Raw genomic sequence first — 21,234 nt, 5'->3', positions numbered from 1 at the left:
AACCCAACACCTTTAACTAAATAAAACTTCCAAAAACAAAAAATGAAAGTTTCCATTTGCAGACAGCATAATTTGACGACATAGAAACCACTCTTCCCACCCCCCAAAAAGCCTCCTAGAACTAGTGAAGAGTTCAGCTGTGTTGCAGGATACAATATCAACACACAACAGTCAACCACACTACTATATACAATGAATGAGTAGAAGCCAAAATTAAAAACACAAAACCAGTTATAAGTGGCTCAAAAGAAATGAAATAAATATAAACATAACGAAACATGTACAAGAAGATTGCTATCTTAAAAATTACACACACAAAAAAAAACCCACAAAAAAACAAAGACAACCTAAATAAGTGGAAAGACATATCATGTTCATAGATTTAAAGACAGTAAAGATGGCCTAAGGAAAAAAATAATAGAATCACAAAATCATAAAAGTTAAAATCCCATAAATAAAATTTGAACTGGAAATAGCAGTATGAACTAGAGATATTTTTTCTTAAAAAAAAAAAAAATTCCTAGCTGTGTACCCTAAAAGGGTCTAAAAGAAATGACAATCCAGTAGCAATAGGCATTCCTAGTTTCCAACTGTGAACAATAAACATCATTCCTTCACCAAGTCATGACAGATAAAGGACATCTTGCTGTGCCAAAAAAGCAAGAAAATAAAGACTATTGAGGTCACGTCAAGGGAACACAAAAGGCAAGCTTGAAGGGGTTTCCACTTGCCAAAGATGGAAAAATCTGGCATCAAAAAGAACTACTGACATTTTTAAAAAACAATGAATGCATAAAAAGCCTAAAATTTAAAAATGCTTTTCTTGCTTTTCTTTTTAAAAATGAAAAAATTAGATACCTAGAGGTATATATCAACTCATTACTCTGAAAGTTGGTCATTAAAAGAAAATAAGTAAGCATTTATCTTGCGTTTCCAAGAAAACTATATTTCAGAGTAACCGAAAAGCTATAATGGATGACAGAGAATTCTATACAAAATATTCCAGCTAATAAATGTGAAAGGAATGACAGAATCTTAAAAATTCCAATTTTGGGGATGCCTGGGTGGCTCAGTCAGTTAAGCGTCTGCCTCCGACTCAGGTCATGATCCCAGGGTCTGGGTATCGAGTCCCGCATAGGGCTCCCTGCTCAGTGGGGAGTCTGCTTCTCCCTCTTCTGCTCCCCCTCCCTCTGCCCTCAACCCCAACTTGTGCTCTCTTTCTCTCTCAAATACATAAATAAAAAATCCTTTAAAAAAATTCCAATTTTGACATATTTAATGAAATATCTTATTCTAACAGTGGCTATCTTCAGATAGTGAAACCCTTAATGAAAGGTGGTAGGAAATTTTAGGTGGATAGGAAATTAAGGAATCAGGGTGGTACGCCCAGACTTTGTGTCTCCTGAAGTGATACAATACAAAGTACATGGCACCACGTAGGGAGTAGTCTTTAAAAAAAATTGATCCCAAATCTACAGAAGTCCATCTAATTCTCTATCTATGATAGGAATCAGTCAAATGCCATTACAAAAAAGTAAATGGACATACTCAGAATATGGTAGCCTCCTCAGGGCAATGACCTAGGTTATTCAAAAAACCCGTGGATGAAAGAAAAATGGCAGGAGGATGGAAGAAAAAAAAACGAAAAACTATCTCTTTTTGCAGACAGTAAGATTACATATGTAGGAAACACCAAAGATCTGGTGGAAAAAAATACTACAAAGAGAATTTGAAAGAATTTTTTTTAAGATTTTATTTATTTACTTACTTGAGAGAGAGAGAGAACAAGCAGAGGATGCTGCAGAGGGAGAAGAAGCAGCAAGCTCCCCACTGAGCAGGGAGCCTGATACAGGGCTCCATTCCAGGACCCCAGGTTCATGACCTGAGTCAAAGGCAGATGCTTAACACATGGAGCCACCCAGGTGCCCCTGGAAGACTATTCTTGATAAAAAGAATTTTAAAGAAACACAACAAATACAATGAGTTTTTAGATCCTTATTCAAACAAACAATAGAAGACTTTTTTTTTTTAAGATTTTATTTATTTGACAGAAAGAGAGATCACAAAAGACATCACAGAAAGGCAAGGCAGGCGTGGGGGGGTGGGGAAGCAGGCTCCCCGCTGAGCAGAGAGCAGGGTGCAGGGCTCAATCCCAGGACCCTGAGATCATGACCTGAATGGAAGGCAGAGGCTTAACCCACTGAGCCACCCCCAGGTGCACCATATAGAAGACATTTTAAACAAACAGAAAATGGAATATGGACTAGGTATGAGATATTACTAAGGAATTACCAATAAATTTACTAGGTAAAATAATGACATTGTAGTTATAGTCTCTGGCAGGGAAATTCAAAAGATGGTCTTGAGGAACCTGCGTGGCTGAGTCAACTCTTAAGTGTTTAACTCTTGATTTTGGCTCAGGTCATCATTCTCACAGTTTTGAGATCAAGCCCTGCTATGGGTTCTGCATTCAGTGAGGAGTCAGCTTGAGATTCCCTCTCCCTCAAGTTAAAAAAAAAAAAAAAAATCTTTGGAAAAAAAAAAAAAAGATGGTCTCAAATAATCCCAATGATCTAGTTAGTAATCCCTAGTAACTTGCTTTTACCTAACTTAATCTGGTAAAGGTAACTGGATGTAATTTCTGGAACTAGGCTACATAAAATTACAAAGAACTGTGACTTCTACCTGCTAGCATATTCTCTCCCTACTCTCTCCCTTGCTGGCTATGATATTGTGATTTATAAGAAATATACATTTGGTCATTCAGATGATGAAAATATATTCCCAAATGTTATGTGGTCTTCATTTAGAGCTCCCAACACTCAGAATTTTCAGTGATGAGAGCGAAAAGTGCCTTTTGCTATTTTAATGAAGGTGACTCTGGGACCCCACCGAAAGGCTGTGGCTGGTTGCCAGGAGCACCAACCACAGGACTGTGTGGTTGAACATCCAATGCTACCACACCCCTACTCATCCAGGGAAGGTAGGGGGGTGGGTAGAATCAGCCAATGGCCAATGACTTAATCCACCCTAACTATAAAATGAAGCCTCTGTGAAAAACCAAAAGGACTTAGTTCACAGAGCTTCCAGGCTGGCAAACGCCTGGAGACTGGGGAGAATGGCTCATCTGAATGGGACATGGGAGCTTCCTGCCCTTTCCCTACACTTTGCCTGATTTATCTCTTCATCTGGCTGTTGATTCACATCCTTTATCATATCCTTTTTTTTTAAATTTATTTATTTAATTGACAGAAAGAAAGATCACAAGTAGGCAGAGGCAGGCAGAGACGGGGGGAGGGGGGAACAGGCCCCCCACACTGAGCAGAAAACCCAGGACCCTGGGATCTTGACCTGAGCCAAAGGCAGAGGATTTAACCCACTGAGCCATCCAGGCGCCCCTACCTTATCTTTTAATAAACTGGTAAAAATTAAGTGTTTCCCTGAGTTACATGATCCACTCTAAAGCAAATGAACCTAAGGAGGAAGTCACTGGGACCTCTCTCTGCAGCTGATTGGTAACAAAACACAACCTGGAGCTTCTGACTGGCCTCTCAAGTTAGAGGCGGGGGGGGGGGGGGGGTAGAGGGGGCAGTTTTGTAGGTCTGAATCATTAACCTGTGGAAACTGATACTACATTCAGACAGTGTGACAATTGACTTTAAATATTTTGGTTGTTTTTTTTAACTTTTAGGTTTGTTTTGGTTTTTTAAAGTGATTTGTTTTGTTTTGTTTTGTTTTTTGAGTTAAATTTTTGGACACCCTGCTTATCTTTGAGAACTGTCTGGTGTTGAGGAGTAGGGGGTGGGGAAGACACAGACTCCCTCCTCCAAACACTGAAATTGGGAACACCAACTTGAAAAGACTAGCTTTGATGAAGCAAAACCACCATGATAGAGAGGCCCATGTAGCAATGAACTGAGGGCAACCTTAGCCAACAGCTTTCACAAAACTAAATCCTACCAACAAACACACAAGCTTGGAAGCAGATTTTTCTCCAAGAAATACTACACGTGAAACCCCAGCCCTGGCCAACACACCTTGAATTGTAAGAAACCTGAAGCAGAGACTATATCTAAGCTATTTCTAAAATCTTGACCCTCATCAATTGTGAAATAATAAAAGTGTATTGTCTGAAGCTGCTAATCTGTGGTAATTTGATATGGAACAATCAATAACACAATATCCTCTTCTTCATGCAAACTGAAATATTTAAGAATGAAATGACATAACTTGTATTTACCATAAAATACACTGGAAGAAAAAAAGGTGGATGCAAACAGACTGAAGGAAAAAAAAAAGTCTGGCAAAATGTTGATAGTTGTTGAAGGTGGGAACATTTGTATTCATTTTACTCTACCGCTGGGTATGCTTGGAAAATGTTCACTATAAGGTTTTTTTAAAGAATAAATGAGTGTGACAGCAAATACACAAAACTCTTTTCGAGAAGTAGATAATGTGAGATGTAAAAGGCAAAGTTTTGTTTTGTCTTGTTTTTGTTTTTGTTTTTGTTTTTGTTTTTGTTTTTAAGAGAGAGTATGAGTGCAGAGGGTGTGGTACAGAGGGAAAGAGAATCCGAAGCAGGTTCCATTCCCCACTGAGCAGGGAGCCCGATGAGGGGCCAGATCCCAGGACCCCAAGATCATGACCTGAACTGAAGGCAGACACTCAACCCACTGAGCCATCCAGGTGTCCCTAAAAGGCAAAGGTTTTAAACCCTAGTGCAAGTGGGTCTTATGGGCTCTGAATGGTGGAGAGAAGTAGGAACGAAGCAGTTGATAATGTAGGAAAGAAAAGGTAACTGAATGAACAAAATCAGAACAGGATCCAAAGTATAAGTGAAAGAACAAATTTAAAATAATCTCTCCCATTTTAAGTGACAAAAAGAAAAATGAAATGCAGATAAATATCATAATGCCTAAGTGTAACATATACAATATATCACCTCATTAACAAAAAAATTTATATTAAGTCTATTTATATTAAATCTATATTAAGTCTAAAATTTTTTTTTTTAAGATTTTATTTATTTATTTGACAGAGAGAAATCACAAGTAGATGGAGAGGCAGGCAGAGAGAGAGAGAGAGAGGGAAGCAGGCTCCCTGCTGAGCAGAGAGCCCAACGCGGGACTTGATCCCAGGACCCTGAGATCATGACCTGAGCCGAAGGCAGCGGCTTAACCCACTAAGCCACCCAGGCGCCCTTAAGTCAAGTACATTGTTAATATACTCTAGTCATGCAGAAAATATGACTGGATTTATTAAGATGTAGATTCTAAACTCAGTTCCAATGCCAACTTCATAAAAGACCTTAAGCTATTATACTTTTATTTGCTTCGTTTTTGCATTTGTAAACTAATACCTACACTTCAAAGAGTTATTGTTTGGATTTACAGGATGTCAATGGCCCAGCAAACAGGCCATCTGCTTACCATTACCCAGAGCAAAATTCAAGCTAGCTTATTATTACCAAGCACTTCAAAATGTTTGAGCCTGTAGCAATTATTTTTAAGGACTCAAAGCACTTTGGGAACACATACCTACTCACACACTCCACACAAATGAAGCACAGCAACCACTTGGGAAACAGAATGACAACAAAATAAATAAACATTCTCATATAGAAGAGTGGCAGAACAGGAAACTCACTAGCCAAAAATCAAACTGGAAAGCTAGTGGTTTGGTATCTCCAAAAACCCAGAAAAATCTACTAAAAATTCACACAAAAAAATAGTCCTCATTCGCTCAGCATCTCAGAATGCTTGAATCATCAATCTTTTCCAAAATTAAACAACTGGCTCTTCAGAATATATTTGAAAATTAAGAACTGCCCCTTCTACCTAAAGCAAAGACCATTAAAATTAGACATGAATTTTCTATGCTGCTGCTTAATTATGCACATTCTTCAAAACTTAGACAAAGAAACAATATATCCACAGACAGGAAAGATTTAGGATATCAAACTGTTTCCAAGCACCCTCAAAGGCTTCATTTACATGAAAATAATTCTACAGGAACAATCACTATCATCTTCTGATTAAATCAAGTTCTCAAAATATCTTGCTGGGCAACGATTTAGCTCACTTTGAGTTACTGAAAGCGTGATGGGGGGCACTTACTTAAGAACTATTTTGTAATATCAACTCTTTCCTAGCCTGGGCCAAAAAGACCTTAAGCATTTAATACTCTCATTTAGTACAAAAATAAATAAAAGGCTAGAGAAATGACCAATACAAAATTCCCAATTAATTGGTGGCAAAACTGGAATAAGAGCCCAAGTCTTCTGTCCTTCTTCAGTATTCCCTCTACATCATACTGTTTTGATTTCTTCATGTTTTCCTTTGTAGCAGCTCTTTTTCCTAGCTTAATACTGTAATTCCAACTGTACTAATGGTGAGCGATCAAACCAATGTTAATTAATCCACATCTGTTCACTTTATGAGACCTTTTCCCCTTCCCATAAAAGGTATCTTAGACCAAGACATAGTATTTTTCAAATTCCATCCCTCACACATACTCCGGAGGATCTACAAACATTACAAATATGTGTTTAGCTATTATTAAAACTAAAAAATTCAAAAGTACTATAGACCAAATATTACCACAATGGGTATCACCCTTCGTAAAATCTTATCTTGTTTTTGTGCCACATTTGGAGTAAAATGTCTCCCAACATCTCAATACCTGTATGAACTTTGTTCAAAGTATGTCAATGACTGGAACTATATGCTGTTTTTTAAAAAATTCAGTTCTCCCGAAAAAAAAAAATAATTGTTTTACCTATGCCTGTTCATGTAAAATCAAAAATAAATTCACAACTAATAACATAATTAGTAGTTAGACAAGGCTCAGGACTGTTTGGTTTTAACACTCTCCTCAAAGATTAAGATATGTCCTATGGCAAGTTACATTATAGATCATTATGGTACAAAATTTTAATTTGAAGTGCTTTTCTGACTTTTTAATTATTACATTCTATGGAATGTAAGCAGCTTAATGATACAACTTTGAAAACAAGTTTATCACAGATAACCAACTTTTCCTCGTTCAACTTTTCGGACAACTCACACTAACGTAGCCTATACACTTTGAGTTCTCAGCCTTTCCTTTATCAAATTCAGAACAGTCATCAGCAGATAAACCAGCAGTTCAAGCTATTGCGCCAGCCAACATGCCATATTCTAACTAGCCCCACATGCCAGCCAACTTTCATTTCCCAAGCTCTGCCATCTTTATAGCTCAGTGCCCATTTCTATAATTTTTAAGACATTTTATTGTATTTCCTATTGTTTTATAAGGATGAATTGAAAATGAAAATACTAAAGCCTACTAGTAACATTAATTCCACTAAATAAAAATGAGCATCAGCAAGAATAAAACTTCAAATATTAAGTGGGCCTAACCAGCTTAAACATAAATGAAATGCTGGTAAAACAGTTAAAAGATCACATCAAGTGCTAAAGTATAGTGTGCCAATTATGGATTTATTCACTCCCGAATTTATTTATTTATGAGAGAGAGAGAGCGCGCGCACACACGCACTCGTGCACAAGTAGCGGAAGCAGCCAGCAGAGGGAGAGGGAGAAGTGGGCTCCCCGCTGGGCAGGGAGCCTGATGCAGGGCTCAACCCCAGAACCCTGGAATCACGAACTAAGCTGACACAGCTGCTTAATGACTGAACCACCGAGGCGCCTCGCACTCCCACCTTTAAATTCACCCTTTTTGCCTACTCTCTGAAAATAAATTTGGGCCCTTTAAGTATTTTTCCTCTGCCAGCAGGCACAATGTTAAGCTTTGTCAGGAGAGGAGGCAGGAGAGTCATCATCTGAGGAAGTAAAGTGGTGTTTTTACTTCCTCTTCAGGAAGTAAGGGGTGTTTTGTTTCCTCATTCAAGTATGATTGCCAGAAGTCTCCCAAAGCACAGAGAACTTCTCCAGCTCTGAGATCTTGCAGTACAGATGCTTCTCCAGCATTCTGCTCCCACAGCACACATGGCTTCTCCAAAGCCTAGCTCATGAGTGAGCTGAACAACTTCTCTAGCATAAAGCTCCTCCCTCAGAATGGATACTGCTAGTGGGTGTTTTTTTGTCTTGACATTTAGCAGCCCTTTTCAAACTAATGACTTGAATCTTACTTCAGCTCAAATAAAATTTCCTCCTTTTTAAATATGTCTTCCTTCACTACTTTTTCTGACACCTTTCTATATCTACCATCAGGGAGAAGGTACAGGAGTGCTATGTAATGTTGCACTGGTTGTACTTCGCATGAGAAAATCCCACTGAGGAATAAAAGCTGAAATCCAGCCTGTGTCCGTCCCACTTACCAAATACTGCATCCTGGTCAAAAAGCATCATTTGCTCATGAAGCCATGTGACATGAAAACGAGAAAGTGGACCTTCTGAATCAAGAGTACCTTTCACATCTCAACTTTTCACTAGTATTATCCTTATCTTTTTGTTCTAGATTTCAGATCTTTTAAATATATATTTATGTAACTATAGAAAACATAGATGTACATGGGCATAAGCTACAGAAAAACTATCATTTCTGTGGGAGCTTCATAGTAAGTCTGGTATTTTGGACGTAGGCCCAAAAGAGTAGATTTTATGACCAGGAGGCATCAGATTTTTAAAAGCTCACCAAAAAACTTGAATGTGCAAACAAGACAGAGCTCTACTGCTGTAAGTTAACAGTGCTGAAGCATTTTTGCTCAAATACTCCCTAAAATAATTGTGACAATCTATTCATATCCTCACCATTTTTTAATTGGCAAGCAAAATTCTTTGTAACTAATAATGAATGCATAAGTTGTAATTCTAATGTACTAAATATGGTTATTTTTAATAAAGCTGTTATATGTGTTTTTAAAAATATCAACAGAATAAAAATACCATCATCTATTTTTTAAAATGTCTGGACTCTTCTTACATAGTCTAAAATTTGTATTATTCTGTTTCTCCTTTAACTTCCCCCACAGAATTTTAACTAAGGGAGTATTCTTTTAGGCTTAGGGTCTTTATGACTTCGGTGGGAAGAGAGGATGTAAATTAAAATTAAGCTTTTTTGGTTTTGAACATGAGATTCTAAGTAATTTTAAAAACTCTCCTCCAGGGGCGCCTAGGTGGCTCAGTCATTAATTATTTATCTTCCCTTAGGTCATGATCCCAGGGCCTGGGATCCAGCCCCACACAGGACTCCCTGGTCAGCAGGGAGCCTGCTTCTCCCTCTCCCACTCGCCCTGCCTGTGTTCCACCTCTTGCTGTCTCTCTGTCAAATAAATAAATAAAATCTATTTTTAAAAAATTTCTCCTGGGGGCACCTGGGTGGATTAAAGCCTCTGCCTTCGGCTCAGGTCATGATCCCAGGGTCCTGGGATCAAGCCCCAAATTGGGCTCCTTACTCACTGGGGAGCCTGCTTCTCCCTTTCTCCCCAGCTCATACTCTCTCACTTGTGCTCTCTCACTCTCAAATAAGTAAAATCTTTAAAAAAAAAAAAATCCTACCCTGGTTACATAAATAAACACACGAGAACAGAAGGAATTTATGCTAGTACTGTTAGTTAGTTTTTTGACCACCTTCTAAGTTTTATGCCAAAATTCACATAATGAGCTATCACTAAAATACCACTTTTTATGATCTACAAACAGATTAGGTCCTCTTTTTATTTATTTTATTTATTTTTTAAAAGACTTTATTTATTTATTTGTCAGAGAGAGAGAGGGAGAGCGAGCACAGGCAGACAGAATGGCAGGCAGAGGCAGAGGGAGAAGCAGGCTCCCTGCCAAGCAAGGAGCCCGATGTGGGACTCGATCCCAGGATGCTGGGATCATGACTGAGCTGAAGGCAGTTGCTTAACCAACTGTGCCACCCAGGTGGCTGGGTCCTGAGTGTTAAATATTTTTAAATTATACTTAAAATAAAATAAAAATTTAAAAATATTTAAATTTTAAATTATAAACCATAGACTTTATTCACATCACTTTTCCACTTAAATTCTTTTGGTGGCTCCTAACTTTCCAAAAAATAAATTTCAACACACTAACATGGGATATAGGATCCTCTGTAACTTGTGTTTATAATAAAACAAGTCATACATACAAACAACCTCTATTTTTTCTTGTTTAAATGTAATATATATTTGCTAAAATTAAATAAAAATGTAAAACTCTGGACAATGCCCAAAGAAAAAACATTAAAAAAATAAAAACCAACCCAATTACTACAATCCAGAGATAATCACTATTAAGACTGGCAAATAGGGGCGCCAGGGTGGCTCAGTGGGTTAAAGCCTCTGCCTTCGGCTCAGGTCATGATCCCAGGGTCCTGGGATCGAGCCCTGCATCGGGCTCTCCACTCAGCAGGGAGTCTGCTTCCTCCTCTCTCTCTGCCTGCTTCTCTGCCTACTGGTGATCTATGTCTGTCAAATAAATAAATAAAATCTTAAAAAAAAAAAAAAAGACTGGCAAATATCCTTTCAGATAAGATAAAGATATAAAGATAAGATAAAACTTATTCTGTGTGTGTGTGTGTGTGTGTGTGCGTGTGCATATTTTTAAAGATAAATTGAATTAACCCATTAATCAGGAGGGTTTTTTGTCCTGGGTTTTTTAAATGTCATTATATCTGAAGCATTTTTTTCTATAGCATTAAAAAATATTCTAAGACATACTTTACTGGCATCCTAAGAGCTCATCATAATTCAAAGACACCTCAAAAAACTGTGCTATTAAAGCCAGTACACCTCAGGGCAACACATCGCTATCAATATCATTAGATATTTGTTAGAGGATTAATTTGCAATCCATGCATTATATTTTAATAAATATAAAAATAAGCGCTGGCCTAAATGCCCTGGGAAAGCAGGTGAGAGTACCATAAAAAATTCAAACTATCTTACTATCCTTAAAAGAATGAAATAGTATTCAGAGTTTTGTTTTCATTACACTAAATTTTTTTGCATCATCTCCTAAATGCATCTGTAATAAGTGCATGCTTATGGGACATGTGATTGGCTCAGCCAGTTAAGCATCTGCCTTCTGCTCAGGTCATAATTCCAGGGTCCTGGGAATGAGTCCTGCATTGGGCTCCTTGCTCAGCAGGGAGCCTGCTTCTCCCTCTGTCTGCCACTCCCCCTGCTTGTGCTCTCTCTGACAAATAAATAAAATCTTTTTTTAAACTTGTATGCTTATATCTAATACACAGAATCATATAGGAAGTATAAATAAATAAAGGGCAGTTCACTGACAAATATAGATAAAATGATAACTATGAAGAGAGGAAGATGGCAAATGAATTCAGAGCACTATTAGCCAAGCTGCCTTCAGTAAATAGACTCTTGTAATACTGTAACTATGAAATTAATCTGAACAAAAATTTAAAAGGCTTAATGCATTAAAAGATGGTGGCTTTGGACAGAAATACGGGCAAGGACAGCAGTCCACATATGTAATGTCTAAGGAAGAAGTACTTGACCAATGACCGGCCAGTATCAAGGACACCCTGTATAGCACAAATATGGAAAAAAACACTTCCCTCATTCTGATACACTACAGTAACCAAATTCTAAATGTTAACTCAATTTCCCAAATACAAGCTCTTAAATATACAGAGGAGTAAGGATAACTTGCTGCATTCAAGAAGCTTGAAGGATAATAAACTAAATTATATCTTTACATAAAGGCAGGCATAGCTTATTAACCTCTTCTAAAATGTCTCTCCTCAAGCCTTGACCAAAGTAACAGCTTCACTTCCTATTTCTGTCACATTCACTTTTATCACACATCTAAGCTTTGCTTTTGTTCCCTTCAATATGTATCTCTTAAACTATTATATGTATAGATAGTTCACCACCAGAGACTCTCTTATACCTTCCAGTAGGTCTGGCTATTACCAGAAGGTTAACAGGCACCCAATAATTCATTTATGGTAAAGACAGACAAAAATGTGAAAAGTTCTAATAGCAACTTGAATACCATGATGTAGCAAAAAATGTAAATAAAAACCAAAGTTTTTCTTTACCTCATCATTTACGGTAGCATTTTTGGTTGTAGAAAATGGAGAAAGATGTCACAGCTTAAACCTGCAGACCTTAACCTAGACCTAGATGTATGAATTTTCCAATCACCTGAAATTCCCTCTATGTTCTGGAAGGAACTGTTCTGTCAATAAAAGTTATTTTCAGCTCTTTTAAAATCTATGCCTCCACTTGTTTAAAGGAAAATTTCATTTAAAAAGTTTCGTAAGTATCTCCCATTCAATATTTCACACGTTCGCAAACTATATAAATTTCAGGAAAAAAATACCAACCTTCAACTCATATCCCTGCCACTAAGTACTCAGCATATAAGTATGTGCGCTTCTGACAGGCAGATTTCTTAAGACATCAAGACATGGAGCCAATCCATAACATATATTATGAACAGTAATAAAGGAAGATAATCCATGGAAAAGAAGATAAAGTCCAGAAATAAACCCACAATCATACAGTCAATCTTCAACATAGAGGCATGAAATGCAATGGGAAAAAAAGTCCCTCCAGCAAATAGTAGTGGGAAAACAGACAACTACATATAAAAGAATGAAACTGGACCACTTTCTTACACCACACACAAAAATAAACTCAAGGGGTGCCTGGGTGGCTCAGATCCTCTGTCTTCAACTCAGGTCAGGATCCCAAGGTCCTGGGATCAAGCTCAGCATCGGACTCTCTGCTTGGCGGGGAGCCTGCTTCCCCCAATCTCTCTCTGCCTGCCTCTCTGGCTACCTGTGATCTCTCTCTGTGTCAAATAAATAAATAAAATCTTTAAAAAAAAAAGATTAAAAATAAACTCAAAATGGATTAAAGGCCTAAAAATAAACTCAAAATGGATTAAAGACCTGAAAACATAAAAATCCTAGTAGAGAATACAGGAAGTTATTTCTCTGACATCGGCTGCAGCAACATTTTTCTAGGTATGTCTATCCTGCAGCAAGGGAAACAAAAGCAAAATAACTACAATCCAGTAATCAAAATACTGGGTATTCACCCAAAATATATGAAAACACTAACTGAAAGGGATACTTGTACCCCTACGTTTACTGCAGCATTATTTACAATAGCCAAATTATGGAAGCAGCTCAAGTGTCTATCAACAGATGAATGGATAAAGAAGATGTGGTATATGTATGCAATGGAATATACTGTTCAGCCGTAAAAAGAATGAAATCTTGCCACTTTTAACAACATGGATGGATCTAGAAAGTACAATGCTAAGTAAGTCAATCAAAAACAAATACCATATGATTTCACCCATATATGGAATTTAAGAAACAAAACTAATGAACAAAGAGTGGGGGAGAGACAAACCAAAACAACAACAACAAAAACCAGACTCTTAACTGTACAGAACAAACTGATGGTTACCAGAGGGGAGGTTGATGGGGGTGAAACAAGTTAAGGGGATTAAGAGTCAACCTATCTTGAGCACTGATATATGGAATATATCAACATTCAATATATGGAATTGTTTAATCATTATACTGCAATGATTAAACCTGAAACAAATATAACACTGTATGTTAATTACACTAGAATCGAAATTTTAAAAATAAAATCAAATAAATTAGGGAAGATAAAGGACTAAACTGTCACAGAAAGTTCTCAGAGCAATAAACTTGAAGTCAAGCAATTTGCTGAGTCCAGATGGTCATATTCCTTACAGGAATTCAATTCATATCCATTAATGAGTTTCTTAATACTATCTTACAGGAAAAAAAGAATCGCCAACAGCTGGTAGTTCTTCAGTTAAACATAGTTACCATATAACCCAGAAATTCCATTCTTAGGCATCTATCCAAGAGAAATAAAAACATCCTACACAAAAACTTATAAACAAAGGTTTATAGCATTACTCATAATAGCTAAAAAGTGAACACAACCCTAATGTCCATCTACTAATGAATGGGTAAACAAAATGTGGTGTATAAAAAGAACAGAGTATTATCAGCCATAAAAAGGATGTAGTACTGATACATGCTACAAAATGGATGAGCCTTCAAAACTGTATGCTAAGTAAAAAAAGCCAATCACAAAAGACTATATATGATTTCGTTTATATGAAATGCCTGTAATAGGCAAATCTATAGAGACAAAAATTAGATTAGTGCCTAGAAATAGCAGAGTAAGCAGATAATGGCTAACAGGTAGTTTTCTTTTTGGGACTACAGAAATGTTCTAAAATTGAATGCAGCAATGGTCATAACTGTGAACACTGTAAAAACCATTAAATCATACACTTTTTTTTTTGAAGATTTTATTTCTTTATTTGTCAGAGAGAGAGATCTGAGCCTAAGGCAGTGCTTAACCAACTGAGCCACCCAGGTGTCCCTAAATTATACAACTTAAAGAGTCAAACTGTATGGTATGTGAACTACCAAACCAAAAACATAGTTATATAAAAAGGTCAACTAACAAATCCTTACATTCAAGAAATTTAAGGAAATGACTCCATCCTAAAACTTATCAAAATATTGGTAATGTGCTCTAACGCTATTAACAACTATTAGGTTGTGGCGCCTGGGTGGCTCAGTCAGTTAAGCATCTGCTTTCAGCTCAGGTCATGATCCCGGGGCCCTGGGATCACGCCCTATGTGAGGACTCCCGGCTCAGCAGGAAGCCTGCTTCTCCCTCTCCTCTGCCTGCTGCTCCCCCTGCTTGTGCGCACTCTCTGTCACATAAGTAAATAAAATCTTTAAAAATAAATACATATGTACATAAATAAATTAGGTAAATCAAATTTTGTAATAAACTAAGCTTTAAAGTTCTCAAGGTCTCATTAGAAATACTGACTGTAAGAGTTACAACTAACAAGGCGCCTGGGTGGTTCAGTAGGTTAGGCATCTGCCTTTGGTTCAGGTCATAACCAGAGTCCTGGGATCAAGCCCGCATCAGTCTCCCTGCCCAATGGGGAGTGTGCTTCTTCCTCTGCCCTCACCCTGCTCATGCTCTCTCTCTCTCTCAAAGTCTCTAAAAAAAATTTATAAATAACTTCATAACAAAAATTCTAAAACCCCAAGATAGATAAGTTTTCTATTGTTGAAGTCCTTCCAAAGGTAACCAATTTCACTTATTCTCAGAAATTATTGAAAACTATGAAAATTTACAGCATAGATTTAGTTATTACTAATTATTTGGTATTCTGAACATGGCCAGAATATGACTCTAGCTCCAGATCAAAATTGCATTAAAGAGAGAAAATAGCCAAAATACCTAGTTAATCCAGCCATTTATTCATTTAAAAAACATTATCCCAGGGATGCCTGCGTGGTTTGGTCAGTTGAGTGGCTGACTCTTGATTTTGCCTCAGGTCATGATCTCCAAGTCCCACTGCCAGGCTACCAGCTCAGTGGGGAGAGACTTGTGCTCTCTCTACCTCAAATGAAAAAATATTTAAAAAGATAAACATTATGTCTATATAATACAATGATGAGGGAGGAAAAATTCCATAGTTCCTATGAAGCTTGTGGTCTACTTGGGGGAATAGCTATTAATAAAGAAATCATACAAATAGGGATGCCTGGGTGGCTCAAACAATTGTCTTCGGCTAAGGTCATGATCCCAGGGTCCTGGGATGGAGTCCCACAACTCGCGGGGAGCCTATTACTCTCTCTGCCTGACATTCCCCTGCTTGTGCTCTCACTCTCTTGCTTGCTCGCTCTCTGACAAATAAATAAATTTTTTAAATCTTCAAAAAAAAAAAAAAGAGAAAGAGAAAGAAATCATACAAATAAGCCCATAGTTGTCAACTGTACAAAGTGATTTTTAAGAAAGGTACACATTTGTATAAAAGCATTTAACTACTGGGGCAGAAGAAGGGGTACCAGACTTATTGGTGGGAACAGAGTTAAGACACGTGACATTTTAGCTGACAGCTGCAGAGTAAGTAGGAGTTAGGTTTTATGGCCCTTCTGCTCACACTATTTAAATCACAAGGGAAAGGGGAAAGGGGACATTATCCAATGATACCTAAAATAAGTCAGCATCTCTTTTCACACAAAAATCATGCCTTAACAAATACATAGCTGATAACAACAATAAATAACAGTCATACTAAAGTAACACAGAGATATTTTAAAAGTATTATATACTAACAATATTTACAAACCAAAAAATTTACATTAGACCATAGTACCTTCTCTCTAAACAATGTCTTCATATAAACATAACATTCCCATAAACTTTTTCTTTTTTTTTAAAGATTTTCTTTATTTATCTGACAGAGAGAGAAAGCACAAGCAGGGAAAGCAGCAGAGGGAGAGTGTGAAGCCGACTCCCCACTGAGCAGGGAGCTCAATGTGGGGCTGGAGCCCAATGTGGGGCTCCGTGCCAGGGTCCCAGGATCATAAGCTGAGCCGAAGGAAGATCCTTAACTAACTGAGCCACCCATTTGCCACCCCCACCATGAAAGTTCTAATAAAAAGGTAGATAATATAAAAAGCACATTAAAGAAAGGAAAGTAACTATATACTTATGACAAAGATTAAACCCTCAATTTCTGGACTTCATAAACAAGTCTCAAAAGAAACTTCTAAATCACCAACAAAACCAAGAATAAAATCTCATTTTAACTCTTAGTAAGTATTTTAACAATTGCTAAAGAATAATATTATTTATATTTCATAATTTTTCCTATCAAGGATTAGGAATAAGCAGTTACGATGTTAAAAGGCAAAATGAAAGAAAATTCTCGGGAAAAAAATCTTGAGCTCAAAGGTTAGTTAATACTTTAATATAATCATGAGGAATTCATAAGCCTACCAGATACAATAATCTAATCCATAAGAACTACACAATGATTTTTGCTTCTGAATGTAACATAATAGCCTGTAGCAGAAAAACATTCCCTATTAAAACTAAAAAAGCTCTATAAAATAGAAAAAACAAAAGTTCTTAAGGTATCACCGACTTTCTGAGGCAGCTAGGACTTGAGATCCTAAAGAATTCATTAAAGGGAGCCCCACATTCTACACAGGACAGTCCATCTATTTCTTTAATGGCACAGGGAAAGAGACTGGGAAAGGACAGTCACTAAAAGCCAGAAAAATCAGCAGAACTTTTGGCAGTTATCATGTGGCGAGGAGGACAAAACTTGGTAGTTGGGTCTTGCCATGATACCCAGGACTTAAGGGGTCAAGATCCCATAGTGAAAGGAGGCACGTTAGAACAAATCTGACACTGTGTATTTTCCCCTTAAGGCATCTGTAAGTCTTAAACTACACAGAGCAGAGGCTAAAAAGTCTGCAGAAAGCAACTGAAAAGCAAACAGGAGTTTTAAAGACTCTCATGCTGCTGGAGAGACAAAAGCAGGAGACCCTAGAAATAACCAAGTCTCTCAGCCAGGTTCCCAGAGGGCTACCAAAGGTGGGCAAACTACAGCTTTACAAACTGCAAACCCAGCTTCAAGTCAGTTCAATTCTTGACCGAAGATCTATTTCATCTGCCTGCCAGAAGATAGTATAATTTGTACTTGTATCTAAAATTCTGCATATGATGTCTGGCATTTAACCAAGAATTATCCCCCAAAATGGTTGCAATGGTGGTGACAGTAGTAGCAGTAGTAATAACAATTATCATTATATAACATACAACTATATATAATCATATATAATTATCATTTTATTACCAGACACACCAGGATACTTCAGGAAAAAGGAAAAAGACAACAGAAATGATATACAGGTAATCCAGATAATAGTTTTCAGACACAGACTTTAAAGTTACTTGACTGATATGTTCAAGAAAATGAATGACAGGGACATCTGGGGGGCTCAGTGCATTAAATGACCAACTCTTGATTTTTAGTTCAGGTCGTGGTCCCAGGGTTGTGAGATGGAGCCCTGCCTCAGGATAGGGTCTGCTTGGGCTTCTCTGCCTTCAGCTCAGGTCATGATCCCAGGGTCCTGGGATCCAGCCCCGCATCAGGCTCTCTGCTCAGCAGGGAGCCTGCCCCTCCCCTTTTCTCTCTGCCTGCCTCTCTGCCTACTTGTGATCTCTGTCTGTCGGACAGATTTGCCTCTCTGTCTGTCAAATAAATAAATAAGAACCTTTAAAAAGAAAAAAAAAAAAAACAGATGGGGTTAAAAGCAAACTGGACATAGCTGAATAGAGAATTGGTAAACTGGAACACAAGTAAGTAAAACCTATCCAGAATGGAATAAGGGGAGAAAAAAAAAAATGACAGAAGACACAAAAAAGCACAAGGGACATAGGGGGGTATGACAAAAGCTATAAAATAGATTTAGTTGAACTTACAGAGGGAAGGAGAAAAAGAATGGGGCAGTAACAGTATTTGAAGAATATAAAATTTTTTTTTCCAGAACTGATGAAAAGAGTCATGGTACATGGGATGCCTGGGTTGCTCAGTCAGTTAAGTGGCTGCCTTCAACATAGGTCATGATCCTAGTGTCCTGGGATCGAGTCCCACATAGGGCTCCTTTCTTGACAGGGAGCCTGCTTCTGCCTCTGCCTGCCTGTGCGCGCGCGGGCTATCTCTCTCTCTCTCTCTGACAAATAAAATAAAATAAAAAGAAGAGTCATGGTACAGATTCCCAAAGGGTCAGAAACCAGAGTAAATACAAAGAAAGCCATTCTTAGGTGTTAATATCTATATCTCTAAAATGAAAATCTAGAAATCCCTCATATTTCTGAAGATGATTTTTGAAAAACTGAAATACAGCGGTCAGGCTGCCACAAACAGCTGATATGTATCTTATCTATATGTAAAACATCACAAAGTCACTGTATCAGGCTCCAAATCATTTATTCAAAACCTACTATATTTACCTAGAAATTAATGCAAATGATAGAGCCATATGACTATCTGGAAAAAAAAATAACAGAATATAAAACCTCCTAGAATTTGATCAAAGATAAAAACTATTTCTACATAAAAGGAAACTGATGATGCTCAGAGGAAAAATCATAACTTGCTAAAAGTCATATAAAGATCCAATTCTAGAAGTTAGCTCTGCATAAGGCCTCCATCTACCTCATATTCCTCTCATCTATCCTGGGTATCTTCATTTTTCTAAAGTTCTAAGATTATCAGACTGAAAATATCAGAACTTTCAGTGGCCAGTAAAGCTCCTAAGCCATGCCAGTATAACTTCAATTGAGGGCAAGAGGAGGACAGGAGAGTAAGGAAGAACATGACAGTCCCCAGTCCAAAGGAGTGGAATACCTCCAAACTAGTGATTCAAATTCATGGGTTTGCAGGAGTCTATGGGATTATAACAAATTCTCAAATTCATATGCACAATGATTCTGTCTATGGACCAAATAAATAATAAACCTCACAAATGTGTTCTATTTTTCAAATTTGTGATTAATAAAATAAAAATTCATTTAAAGACCAAAACTGAAGGGAGAGGGAGGAATGAAAAGGAATTATTAGGAGCAATGTTATTTTCGATTTATATAAGCATTGTTCAGACATCTCTAAGGACCTATCTCATCAAAACCCCATTCCTAATCCTAAATTGCTAAGAATAATGCCAAAATAAACCCCGGATAGATTGAGTTTCCTACAAAAACAGCAGAAAAACAGATGGGCACTTCAAACACAACGATTCAACATCCAGGAACTCATCATAAATAAGTTCAAAATTTGTTTCTCTAAGGCAGTCTCGCTCAAAATGGCCAAAGAACAACAAAACAAAGCCCAGAAACCCTAAATGTTTAGTAATAGGAGACCAATTAAATAAAATACCATAAAATCATTACCAAGATTATAATGCATCACTAACAAATGATACAGAGGAATATTTAATATAATAATGTGGGAAAAGAACACATAACAGCAAACAGAGGACAAAATCAAAATAAAAAATATAGTTACAACAAAATATCTGGAATGATATATGTCAAAACATGATAGGTTATCTTTGGATAGTGGTATTAAGGATAATTTTGGGGCGCCTGGGTGGCTTAGTGGGTTAAGCCGCTGCCTTCGGCTCAGGTCATGATCCCAGAGTCCTGGGATCGAGTCCCGCATCGGGCTCTCTGCTCAGCAGGGAGCCTGCTTCCTCCTCTCTCTGCCTGCCTCTCTGCCTACTTGTGATCTCTCTCTGTCAAATAAATAAAATCTTTAAAAAAAAAAAAAAAAAAGGATAATTTATATTTTGTTCCAGCCTATTATTTTGCAAATACTCCAAAACAGACTTAGGAGACTTTTTTTGCAAACAGAAATAAATATGTATTCATTTTTAAATGTGAAATTTTAAAATAGTTGAAACAGGTTCATCTCCTATCCTGGTTGTCAAATTTTATCACTTTTACTGTGAACTATGAATCACATGTTAACACAGATACAATTTTAATGGTTTGATTTTAAGTAATAAAGAAGACTAAGAAAAAAGATAAACACACTTTAAAATGTACCAAATTGTACAATCTAAAGTATTTAAGTCTTTCGGGACGCCTGGGTGGCTCAGTTGGTTGGACGACTGCCTTCGACTCAGGTCATGATCCCAGAGTCCTGGGATCGAGTCTCACATAGGGCTCCCAGCTCCATGGGGAGTCTACTTCTCCCTCTGACCTTCTCCTCACTCATGCTCTCTCTCACTGTCTCTCTCTCAAATAAATAAATAAAATCTTAAAAAAAATAAAATAAAATAAATAAAATAAAATAAAGTATTTAAGTCTTTCAGTAACATGTAAACTACAATCATGCCATATCAGTGAAATTACCTAATGTGTACAAAATTTTCAAAGGTCCTCCCAGTTTTTATATTAATACATTAAAATCTCAAATGTCAAGACAAAATATATCTAAATATTGTTCTCTTTCTCTTAAACCTAAAGCACTTCTTATCCATAGTCACAATTAGGCACATACTATAGACATGTAAAATATTGAATCAACTGTGATAACATTTAAGTCAGAAAGCCCAAATATCAGAATACAATCTCCTACCCTTTCAACTCTTGGACCTGGACAGATTAATTTCTCTCTCTGAACTTCAGTTTCCCTAGCTGTAAAACAGAGTAATACTTACTGTCAAGTGTTTGTGAAGACTAAATTAAAAAACAAAAAACCAAAAATACATGCTAAGTGCTAAGCATAGTGCCCAAAGAACAGAAGGATCTTAATAAATGGTAGTTGCTACTAGAGGCACGTGCAATAGCTTTTAAGTCACAGAACTTGCCAAGCCATTTGAAAACTACATGACTAGTTACTTAACCTTTATAGACCTCAGTTT

General features: G+C 37.1%; 1 protein-coding gene across 2 annotated transcripts in view; it reads right to left on the bottom strand.

The window, feature by feature from the left end:
- MKLN1 (muskelin 1) overlaps nucleotides 1-21,234 on the bottom strand; it is a 173,115-nt gene that overhangs the window by 147,565 nt on the left and 4,316 nt on the right. The gene's annotated exons all lie outside the window — the stretch shown is intronic.

The sequence above is a fragment of the Mustela putorius genome, unplaced genomic scaffold (genome assembly GCF_011764305.1).
Source record: "Mustela putorius furo isolate JIRA1106 unplaced genomic scaffold, ASM1176430v1.1 tig00003845_pilon_pilon_pilon, whole genome shotgun sequence".
Classification (NCBI taxonomy): domain Eukaryota; kingdom Metazoa; phylum Chordata; class Mammalia; order Carnivora; family Mustelidae; genus Mustela; species Mustela putorius.
This window is presented reverse-complemented; position numbering and strand designations above follow the sequence as displayed.